Below are 12,330 nucleotides of genomic sequence, written 5' to 3'. Positions count from 1 at the left end.
TGGGTGATCAACTGAAATTCTCATTGACTGTCTACTCCATGAAAGACTTATTATTTGGTAGTCACTGCAGGGGGATATTAGATAAGGTAGCTGACTAAGCTTTGTAATGTCAAGACCCAAAATGTAATGCCTCTACAGAATAAAATTAATCAAGGGCACCTCTAAGTCATGGGCCAGTTTGGGGGGGTAGAAGAATTGAGGTATAAGTTTGCATCAGAAACCTAATAAGATGATGGCAGATCTGCCTCCCTCTGTACAAACGCTGCCTCAAGGACCATGGGTGGGGAGTCCCCATTGACCAGACCTAGACCCAGCCCACATCACTCCCTCACCTTCCATCAGAGTACAGCCTGTCTGTGGCCCCACTTAAATGTAAGGAAAGTGGGAAGATATGGTCTGGCTCTGTGACCAGGGAGAAGATAAGCATAGCAATCAGCTAGCAGGATATGCCAGGGATCAAAGAAAGACTGAAAGGATGCTCCCGCCCAGTTGTGGACATAGGCATGTAATTTATTTTATACTTGGCCCAGTGTCCCCTAACTCCACCCAAGCAGGGGGACCTATAAACAAAGAAGATGGGAACAGAACATAAAGTGGGAGATAATTTTCAACAAAGTAGAATCAAGGGAATTCTTCATCGAGTAAATAGGAATGAGATGGACCTAATGTGATGAGTTTGATAAAGGAAATTTCATAGAGGTGTCGAGAGGGCCTGTTTACTATCTCCAACACCAGGAACAGTACATGGCACAGTGCTCAATGAATAGTTGTTGAACACATCATACAGACTGAATTTATACTCGACTGACTGAGATCATCCTGTGTGGAGTTAAATTAAAAAGATGAATAGAAAATTAAAACCAAACACATTAAGAATAACTGAATGCAAACCCTCTATATTGATGAAATGGAGGCTTAGGAGAGGGAACAGATATTTTCAAAGATGACAAATTAATGTCAAAACATGTTCTCAAATACAATATGGTGACTTCCCAATATGTTTTTGCCAAATGAGACTATCATTTAACTGTAAATAGAATTTTGAAGTTTTGCCTTTTTTACACTTACTGTTATTTAATTGTTATTTAATATTGTTATTCCTTTTATTAGCAAAACCTGTGTGTCATGATTGGCCACCCAGCACTCGAAGATCCAGCATCCTTTTGCAATGTTTTGTGTCAAACATAAGGAACAAATTTGAAAGCTATGTGACTGAAAAAATAATCTTAAAACTTGAAAATGAAATACAAAGAGTTACCAAAATTAACTAAATGGATAAATACCTCCCTTCACTCCCAGGTAGTCAAATGGGAAAAGAACATGAGCACAAAGGAAGAAATGTAATGGCCCTAAAGAAAATTCAATTTCCTGGGACTCAAAAGAATACAAAAGCGAGCTTTATTTTCCTTAGCAAACAATATTGACTTAAGAAAGAGAATGATATAATCCCACGTTTGTAAAGGTTCAGGAAAGCAGGTATTCTAACAATTGTGGAGCTCTGTAGCAAAGACTGTTTTATTCTTATTTTCTTCTTTGACTTAATTTCATTTCTAGAAATTTATCTTAAGGAAATAGTCATGGCTGAATAACATGTAACTTCAAAACTGTTGATATAAGCAGACAGAAAAAAAGAACTACTAAACTTTGCGACAGCATGGATGGAACTGGAGAGCATTATGCTAAGTGAAATAAGCCAGGGGGCGAAAGACAAATACCATATGATCTCACCTATAAGTGGAACCTAACCAACAATACAAAGATGCAAGGAAAATAAGACCAGCAACACTGAAAGGAAAAGAAATCAACAGAGACAAGAGGGAAGGAGGGGTGGTGGGGAAAAGGAAGGGAAGGGGAAAGTCAAGGAACATATAGCAAGGACTCATGGACAAAACCAAAGGGGAAGAGCTGAGGGAGGGAAGGAGGGAGGGGGCAAGGGAAAGTGGTGGGGGGGAGGCAGAGACAAATGTATTTGAAAAAATAAATTAAAATTAAATTTTAAAAAACTGTTGATATAGCAAAACAGGATGAAATTCAGGAGAAATCAAGATGACAGAGGAATTAATGAAAGTCACACTGACCTCTTCCCAGGACCAACCTGGCATTACAATTAAATTGTGGAGAAATCACCTGCAACAAACAACTGAATAGCGATGAGGAGCCTTATAACCTCAGACAAACAGAAGAATCAGCTTTAGCACAATCTAACTGGTAAGGAATGCTATAGAGACTTGAGAAGGCAGGTGGGGCACCCATGGGCAGCAACACCAGAAGGATATTGAAAGGGCCAGTTGTATCTCCCTGAGAAGAGTGGGGTCTAAACCATAAGCAGGGATCTCCAGCCTATAGCAACAGAGCCCAAAAAGTACAGAGATAACAACCAGCTGTGAAAATGAGAAAAATGGCAGGGCTGCTCTCTGCCAGAGACAGGCAGCAAGAGATGCAAAGAACTTTTTGAAGGGCCAATGCATAATTTTTTATTTGCAGCCACTTACCCTGGTCTCCAGCAAAGGCACGGGCAGAGTGGGCTGGAGATGCCTGAGGAGAGACTAGCGAAGCAGGGTCTGGGGAGAGAACTGAGAGAGTAGCCAGCAGGATCCCAGTGCTGACTCATCCCCCATATGGCAGCAGGCATCTGGCTCAGGCAGACCACTCCCCTGAGTGGCAACAGTGTGAGAGGACACAGTAGCCGCACACCCAGGAGGGACTCTGCCCAGTCCTGGTGGTGGTGCTAAAGCCTGACAGCTGAGTACAGAGTGACAGCCATGGAAAATAGATCCCTGGCTAAAGTGGGCAAGAGTGGTCTAGAGACACCTGAGGAGAGACTGGAGACAGAGGTTTTGGGGAAAGAACAGAGAAGAGTAGCCAGCAGTTTCCCAGTGCTGACTCTTCCCCCATATGGCTGCAGCCATCTAGCTCAGGCAGACAACTACTCTGAGCAGCACCAGCGTGAGAGGACCCAATAACCCTGCCCCCAGGAGAGACTATGCCCTGCCCTGTGGTGTCTAAGCCTGACTGCTAAGTGCAGAGTGACTAGATTAACAACTGAAGGAGACAGTCACAGCCAATAGAATCCTAGCAGTCTCAAAGAGACTTCCTAAGGTCAGACAGGGTCAACATCTGACATCATCAGAGGCAGATCCAGAAAGGAAAACAAAACCAAAACCCAGCAGTCTCCTACCATAGAAGTTCACAGCACAAGGTCAGGAAATCAAGACAGATCAACTGAAGAAGTAGAAGCAAAAGGAAAGATAACAAATAATGGGAAGACAAAGAAACACCCCCCAGTCAAAGGAAATGGAGGAATCCCCAAAAAGAGAACTAAATGAAATTGAGGCAAGTAATTTATCAGATATTGAGTACAAAACAACAGTTCTAAAGAAGCTCAATGAGCTCAGTGAGCTCAGAGAGAATTACAAAAAACTACAAGGAAACTATGAGGAACTTACTGCAAACTATATCAGCATGAAACAAGGAATAGAAACTATCAATAAGAAACAAGAGGAAATGAAGACTACAATTTCTGAATTGAAGAACACAGTAGAAGGAATCAAAAGCAGACTTGATGAAGCAGAGAAATAAATCAGTGAGCTGGAGGATAAGGTAGAAAAAAGCTCCCAGAAAGATTAAGAAAATGAAAAAAAAACCTCAAAAAAGAATGATGAGGCATTTAGGGAAATGCAGAACAACCTGAAATGTAATCATATCCATATAATAGGGATACAAGAAGGAGAATCAGAGGAGGAAGGGATGGAGATCCTGTTTGAAAAAAGTAATAATGGAAAACTTGTTTAATTGGAGGAGAGAAAGAGTCACATAAGTCCAGGAAGCACAGAGGGTCCCATTCAAGAGGAACCCAATGAGACCCACTCCAAGACACGTCGTCATTAAAAAGGCAAATATCAAAGACGAAGAGGGAATCCTAAACAAAGCAAGGGAGAAACAGGTAGTAACATATAAGGGAGCCCTGGTACGGCCAGCAGCTGACTTCTCAACAGAAACACTACAAGCCACAAGGAAATGGCAAGAAATACTCCAAGTCATGAAAAGCAAGACCTGCAACCAAGACTGCTCTACCCAGTAGGGCTCTCAATTAAAATGGAAGGCGAAATAAGGAGTTCCCCAGACAAAAGAAGGCTAAAAGAATACATCTCCACCAAACCAGCACTGCAAGATATACTAAAGGGACTGCTTTAAGAAGATGAAGAAAAAGAGCCTATGAATACCCAGTTCCTTTCACTGTCACCAATACTTGATATTACCAATATGTTTAATACTTATTAATCTGATCATGACAATGATGTTATTTTGTTACTTTATTATTTGTGGAAACTAAACTTGTTTTTGCATATTTCTTGCCTATTTGTATTATTTTTAAGAAGCTTTAAATGACTTTTCAGTATTCTTTATCTATTTTTTGATTAAATGTTTGTAGAATTTTTTCCCTAAAAAAACCAAAAAACCTATTAATCCTTTTGCAGATGTGTTGCAAATACTTTCCTATTCTATTACTTGTCCTTAACTTTTTTATATGTATATTACTATTTAGTCTTAAATGTTTAATATAGTCATATTGTCAATAATTATAGCTTCTGAGTTTGAATATTTTACTTCAGGGTTAGAAAAACATTGTTTTGTATTTTCTCCTAAAAATCCTTAGATTTTACATTTTGATTTTTAACTTACCTGAATATTTTTTGTATAATGTGTGAAATAAGGCTCTGTATTTGTTTTATTTCAAGTAATAGTGGTCCATGCACCTTATTTGTTGAATAAGCCTTATTTTACCCATTGACTTGAAATATCAATTTAATTATATATTACATTGTTAGATATATACATTTGTTTCTAGAATGCTCATTTATTTTCATTGATCTACTTGATTATTTCTGTACTTGTGTTATGTTGTTTTAATTGCTGAGACTTTATAATGGATTTAAATTTTCTAATATTTTATAATGGATTTTGACATTTAAATAAATAAATAAAATCTGCATTAAAAAAGAAAGAAAGAAAGAAGGAAGGAACTCCTTGCTTTTGAGACAACATGGATGGAACTGGAGAATATTATGCTAAGTGAAATAAGCCAGTCGGTGAAAGACAAATACCATATGATTTCACCAATAAGTGTAATCTATTCAACAAAATAAACTAATGAACAAAATAAACCACAGGCATGGAAACATGGAGCAGACTGAAAGTGACCATAGGGAATGGGGAAGGAGGACAATGGAAGAAAGGAGAGGGGACTAGACAAAGAACATGTATGAATGACCCATGGATAAGGACAAAAGAGTGGGAATTGACTGTGGGAGAGGGGGGCAGGGTGGGATGGGTGGAGGAGGGCAAAGGGGGAAAAATTGAGACAACTGTAAATAGAATAAACATGATTTAAAAATTAAAAAAACATCTGGATGAAATCCAGCACTCATTGGAGCAAAGCCCAGCCTGTAAAAAATGGCAAAGCTGAAAAAAACAAAAACAAAAAACTGTTGATATATAATATATAATATTGCATATGTTTAAATTATATGTAACATATTATATAAGTACATATTTATGTGAGGCATAATATATGAGTATAATTATATACTACATGTTATATATAATAAAACTACTAAAACTATGCCATATATAAACATGTGCAATAATATCCATGGTATATTTTGACTAGCCTATGAGAAACATTTTGAAAAGATGCTTCAAAAAAGCTCCGGCTCAAATGAGAAAGACAGTAAAAATGGAGGTTATATGCTTTAGTAAAAAATAGTACCTTGGTTGTAATCCTGTTTCAGACAAAATGACCTGGCAGAGCCTTAAGGACTCAGACAATTCTAAGCTCTAGAGATAAAGCCACTTCTTCACCTACTCCCTGACCTGGTGTGACTAATGATAAGGTGAGAGAGAGAAGGCTTTAAGATAAGGATTTAAAAATACAAAGTGCTTGGAATAAAATGCTGTGAAATTACAGGAAGGGAGTTATAATGGAAGAGAGAAGGAGCTATATTCTCTGGGCCTCAGTTTCCTATCTAAACCATGAATATGGTTGGCATCTTCCAGTGATATGTAAACTTAGGAATCTTTCAAAATTATACTTTATTCAAGGGTACAGAAAAGCATTCGTACACAACAATGCATACTTTTGATTTAAATTCTCTTGTAGCATCAGTTCCAAAGGAACACATTTTTTCAGTATTAACATTTAATCCACAATCGGCATTGAATAATATTACAAATGTGAAGTGAGGCTATAAAATAATCTGTATAATTTTGACCAGAAACCCTTGGATAGGTGTTCTGTGCTTGGTGGAAGAACCAGCGTTAATGTTATGTGCTCATGCATCAGGAGACCCCATTTGACCTTTTGTATTTCTTAGGTATGGCCAAAATGTTGTTCAAGACTGATTGTAGCACATAGTAAGAATTACTCTCAATACATTTAACTTATTTTCTTACATTTGTGAAAGATATTGAAAAAAAACATTTCTATGATTCCTCTATTAGGCTCGAGAGGCTTTTTTAAGAAAAAAGTACTACTGCTGATGATTTTTTTTTCCCCCTAAGAACTATTAACATCCCTTGGAATTCCAGTGATCCACCTCAATCAGAAACAACATGACCAACACTTTTAGAATTTATATCACATACAAGGTGATACATTTCTTGAGTATAAAAAAATATAAGGTCTGTCATCTGAGCATTCAGTCAGGTTTGGTGAATGAATTCATGCACGAAGTCTCATTTCACAAATGCGTACGGTGAGTGGAACACGTAATCTTGAAGTCTACCCTAGAAAACACTCGTCGCCCATTTGACCTCTTCCATTTCAGGGAGCACTTGAATAAATCTGGCTCCTACTCACATCTTCTCCAATGGAATCCTGCCATTTCTGCCACCCCCTCAGGTTTGCTTCCTTCCTCTGCACCTGCGCTCCAGATGCCCAGCAGCCAGGGTGCTCCTGAGACAAGACATGAGGCCTCCACGGGCAAGTGGGGGGGGGGCTCCAGGAGACCATGAACAGGCTGCAGCTTTCAGGTACAGCCTTCGGGCCTCGGGGCCCCGTAGGTGCGATGGCTCTGCAGACACACACCTCGGCCTTGAGGGTGTGGGCAAACTGGCTTCTCTTTCTGCTTCCAAACCTCACCATGCTCTGAATGCCGCCCAAAGTAACAGTGCATTGAACTTACGTTTCAAACTGGAAGATGATTTGGAACCTGTAAAATAAGCACGTGTGTTCAAGTTATGTATTAGTCTTACTTAGCATGTTAATGCGAATTTAAGATGTGTGTGTGTGTATGTGCCTCAAGTATATCTTATTTATCACTTAGACTCAACACTTAGTCCATCATCTGACACATATTTTTATCTTTAGAATATTAAAAATATTTGGAGAATTAACAAAGGAACGAATGCATAACTGTTAGCGAGAAAAATAGCAGTAACCCAGATGGAGGAACTTGGAAGGACAAATTGAGAGCTTCGTTCAGTTGCTTAGTAGTAGACAGAATGTTTTTGCTTGAACATTCCAGAAACATATCTATGAGGACTACGAAAATCCAGCATTGCTCAAGTCTGTAAAGACAAAACTAACGTCACATGAAAAGACTTTAACTTTTGTCACATGAATGGCTGAAAGAGATAGTGAATAGATGTGTTTTTGCAAAATGTTCAATTAGTCATTGCATGATTATTAGCTGAATATTGCTAAATATTTAAATTTTCTAAATATTGGTAGCCACTTAGAGTTAGGAAGAGATGAAAGTTATACATTCCTCTCCTAACAACTTAACAACAATGCAGTGTGTTAAAACAGAAACAAATGTTAGGCCAAATTCTCTCTGTTCACTCCAAAGTTAATGCATCAATAATTTGAAACAGGGTTAAACCATCTCCCCCTCCCTCTGCTCAGATCAAGCAATAGACGTTTCTAGGATGTGGAATGGCCAATGTAGCTCTAGATGTAGATGTTCTGAAGGTGACTGGCTGTACCACGTGCCTGGAATTTGCTAGATTTTATCTCTTACTTGTGCAAAGTCACCACGGTCCATGAAGTCTTTCCAGTCAGCCTTAAATGTTGAACCAATGAGAAATTATTTCTAACTCTACTGTGCTGAATAGTGGGACCTCCTATATAAATGTTAAGAGTGACATCTGAAACACTTGTAAATAGCTACTTTATCCTGTTGGTTCGGGAGCCAGTGCATCTCAAGCACTTTAACTGCCTGCCACTAAGTATAGATTAAAGTTAATGTACATGGACATGTACATATATTACATTGTTTATACTGAAGTATTTTAAATTAAATTGCCACACAAATGATTTAATGTGTGAAATTTTAGGTTAGCTGTAAAGAGCTCCAACTGAATCAAACCTGAATTATAATTAGTTGTAATCTAGTTACCACTCATTCGTTCATTCATCCGAAAGACATCAATTATATGCCAATACAAAGACTAATGAATTCATTGTAGTGACTCATTAGTTCTTTGATATACATGTTAAATGCAGTGTCTTTTCAATCCATATTTCAGTGTCCTGATAAACACATTTTCATGGAAAAATTTTTTAAAGAATATAGATTTTTTTCTTTAGATTTTATTTATTTATATTTAGAGAGAGGGGAAGGGAGAGAGAAAGAGAGGCAGAGAAACATCCATGTGTGGTTGCCTCTTGTGTGCCCCCTGCTGGGGACTTGGCCCCACAACACAGGCAGTGCCCTGACTGGGAATGGAACCATCAACCCTTTGGTTCGCAAGCCGGCACTCAATCCACTGAGACATGCCAGCCAGATTTTTAATTCAAATACTTAGATCTCAGGGGCCCAAGAAAACTTTTCTGGTCACTAGGCGAAACCAAGTTATCACTCCCTACTGGTGGCACTACACATATTTGGAGAAAATAAACTTGCCATTGGCATATAACACTTCTAAAATTAAACATATTGTATGATAGAAAAGTCATAGTCGGGGAAGGTCTAACCTGTTGGGTGACAATTGTCCATGAGTTTCACACATTCCTGTACATCATCTGAGCACACAAGACATCAACAGCATTTTTTTGTTCCAGACTATCATTTCCAGGATATTTGTATAAAAAGCAGCCTTGGAAGAGAGTGTCTCCATCTGGAGTGGATTTGTTTACTGGCCAGGGTAATAAAGAGAATGTCTTTTTCTATGGCAAAGATGGAGCCAGTTTTCTAGCAGCCGCCTTCTATGTAACTGGGATTTCCTAAGGCTTTCTTTTTTGGAACACATTCTACTGCATAACCATTCTACTGCACAACCCCTGATTTTGTTGCCTTTTGGGAACTGGGACTCAGGAAGCCAATACAATAATATTACTCAGGCTACTGATATTGTTGTAATATACAGGGTCCAGCAGAAGTAACGCCTGTGTGAATGTAGTTGGTAAGGTAATAAGACAGGTGTAATAATTTATAGTTTTAACTTGAACATTTCACCTAAAATGTCATATTGTGTGCTTTAGTGTGACATTATTATGTTACAGAATCATATGCTTATGATTTTGTAATAAAAGATTTTTCAACATAAAAGGGATGTTATTTATGCTGGACTATAGTTATCTTTCATTTCTGAGCCAGGAGTTTTGTGTCTTCTGTACGTTTCCATGAAACTGTAGCAGGCTAACTTGTTAGTTTGCAAGTAGAGAAAAATTTCAGACCCTTCATAGTTCCTGACAGACACCCCATCCCAATGTACCCCAAACATGGTAAAAAATATAGACCATACACACTTCTGCTTCCTAGGGAAATGTATATGTCCTGTGGTAGAGGAAAATACTGTTGTGTGAATCATGACCGCCCCAAAAGACACATTGAATTCCTCACCCCAATACCTCAGCAAGCGACCTTATTTGGAAATAGCATGTAATCAGTTAAGATGGGGCCATACTGGAGTAGAGTTGCCCTCCCCGCTTCAATATGACTGATGTCCTCATCAGAAGACAATCACAGAGAGATAGAGGCCCACAGGGAGAATACCATGTGACAACAAAGGCAGGGATTGGAGCAATGTGGCTGAAAGCCAAGGGACACAGAAGATTGCTGGGAAAATCACTAGAAAAAGGGAAATTAAGGGGTTTTTCTACAGACGCAGGGGGCATCACCCTGTTGAAACACTGATTTCAAACTTCGAGCCTCCAGAACTATGAGGCAATAAATGTCTGCTTTTTAAAAGACATCTAGTTTGAGATACTTTGTTTTGGCAGCTTTAAGAAACATACAGAGTTTTCCTGGAGAATAAAACCAACAGCTGTCTTGTAACCATGAGGAGAGAAAACCTGAGGACCAAGTAGACATAAGAAGAAAAAGAAAACAGAATTTTGATGGAGTCCTGACCTTCCAAGCCTGGTATCTTCTTAACTTCTAGGTTTGTTGTATGAAATGGTATATTTCTTTATTGGACAAGCTAGGAAAAAGGATATTTTTTCTGATACTTTCATTTAGAAAAACACATACACTCATATAGTTATATATGTGGTACAATATATGTAAACATATTGGCTACACACACAAGTCCTGGACCTTTATTTATTTACTATGTATCATTGCATAGTGTCTGTGTCTTCTGTTTTATACAAGCAAATAAAGAAAAGTTGTTTTCCAACTAACTTTAATTCCTTTGAAGATCAGAGTCAGGCTTTTATTATAAAATATGCAGAGCTGCAAATATGGGTGATACTCTGTAAATACTGATTTGCTTTTAGCACCTACCACTCTGCTTTGTAATTATTCATTAAATTCTGGTGTCCCTCTGTCTGCGTCTGCAATTGGGGAATATGTATTCATGTTCTATTAATAGCATTAAGCTCCTAGCATTGAAGAAAGCAATGCACATTAAGTGAATGAAGAATGGTTACAGTTCTTTTTAAAAACCTTGAGATAATCATGAAAGAGCTTTCCTCTCATATTTTTAATCTCTCGTCTTCTTCCTTCAGTCTGTCGCTCACGATGACACAGAAACAACAATGGCATGCTCCATTTATTTATTCAATCTTATGCCTCGAAATTGCCAGGTAGACTCAGGGTTGGAATACGGATCAGAAGTTCTCCCTCTTTTACTGTTAATAGCATTCATGGTAACACATTAGAATTTTCCCATGAGGAAGAAACAGTTTTCTTCTTTGAGTTGGATGACGGCTCAGGTAGGGATATACTAGTGATAATATTGCAAAGCCTTCTTATACCCTCCAGGATAGTGTTGGCTTTCGGTGTTTTATAATAAGGCACATCAGGTTCCTTGTCGTCTAGGGAGACCACTTAGAACTTCCTACTCTTCTCGTTTCTCCTTGTTCTCATAATTGTCTGTTATTCTAGTTTCCCTGGGACTTTTCTGGTCTCATCACAGGAAGTCTTGTGTCTCAGGAAAACCAATGGACCAAAGCATATGGGAACTGTTGATGACATTCTTAGTTACTCCACTTTCCTCTGTTTGACCGTAAGAGGAGCCAGACAACTGAGGGTAACATTTATTTTGGCCTTGCACAGGGCTGACATAAAGTTTTAATAAGTGGAGAAATTAATGACTGAATAAACCATCATGACATGGAAGAGCTTTGGGGTCAGAAAGATGAGGGGTAAAATCTCAGCTCAATCATGCTTTATTGTGGACCCTGAATCTTCACATATCGCCTCCGGGAGCCTTGGTTCCATCATGAGCTAAAAGGGTGAATGAGAGGCATGGTGAGAGCTGTATAATTGACTTGGGGTAGAAATAAGACCCAACCATCAGTCCTCCAGGAGCCTTTAAAATTCTTGCATGAAGAGGCTGTGCTGTGTTAAATATGGCAAACTCAGTGTCTTCATTGGCCCAAGCTGCTCTGACAAAAATACCACAGACTGAATGGCTTAAATGACAATCATTTCTCACACTTCTGGACACCAATAAATCCAAGATCAAGATGCCAGTCAATATGTTCCCTGGTGAGGACCCTTTTTCTGATTTGTAGACAGCTGCCTACGTGTTGTAGTCTCACATGGTGAGGAGATTAATAATCTCTCTATTATCTGTTCTTATAAGGGCACTAACCTCACTTGTGGTGTTATTGTAGGTAGTTAGCTAGTTATTAATAAGAAAGAGAGCAATGGGAATTAGACATGGCACTTAATAAACTGAGGAGCACGAACCTGTTGGCTTCACCAGGAAGCTACAGCTTCACACCCCAAGGGACTACAGCATCGCTCCGCCAAGGGGATTAACACTCCTCCTTTCCCCCCGTATTATACTGGGTTATTGGAGAGGGGGTCTCAGGAGAAGGTACTTGATGATAGAGGCCTGTCAGTCTAACTAGGGGAAGTACCCACTCAAAAGCCC

Source organism: Pteronotus mesoamericanus, unplaced genomic scaffold (assembly GCF_021234165.1).
Source record: "Pteronotus mesoamericanus isolate MK-2021 breed Mesoamerican mustached bat unplaced genomic scaffold, CSHL_Meso_final contig_68, whole genome shotgun sequence".
NCBI lineage: Eukaryota > Metazoa > Chordata > Mammalia > Chiroptera > Mormoopidae > Pteronotus > Pteronotus mesoamericanus.
The sequence above is the reverse complement of the archived record's forward strand: the minus strand, read 5'-3'. Positions refer to the sequence as shown.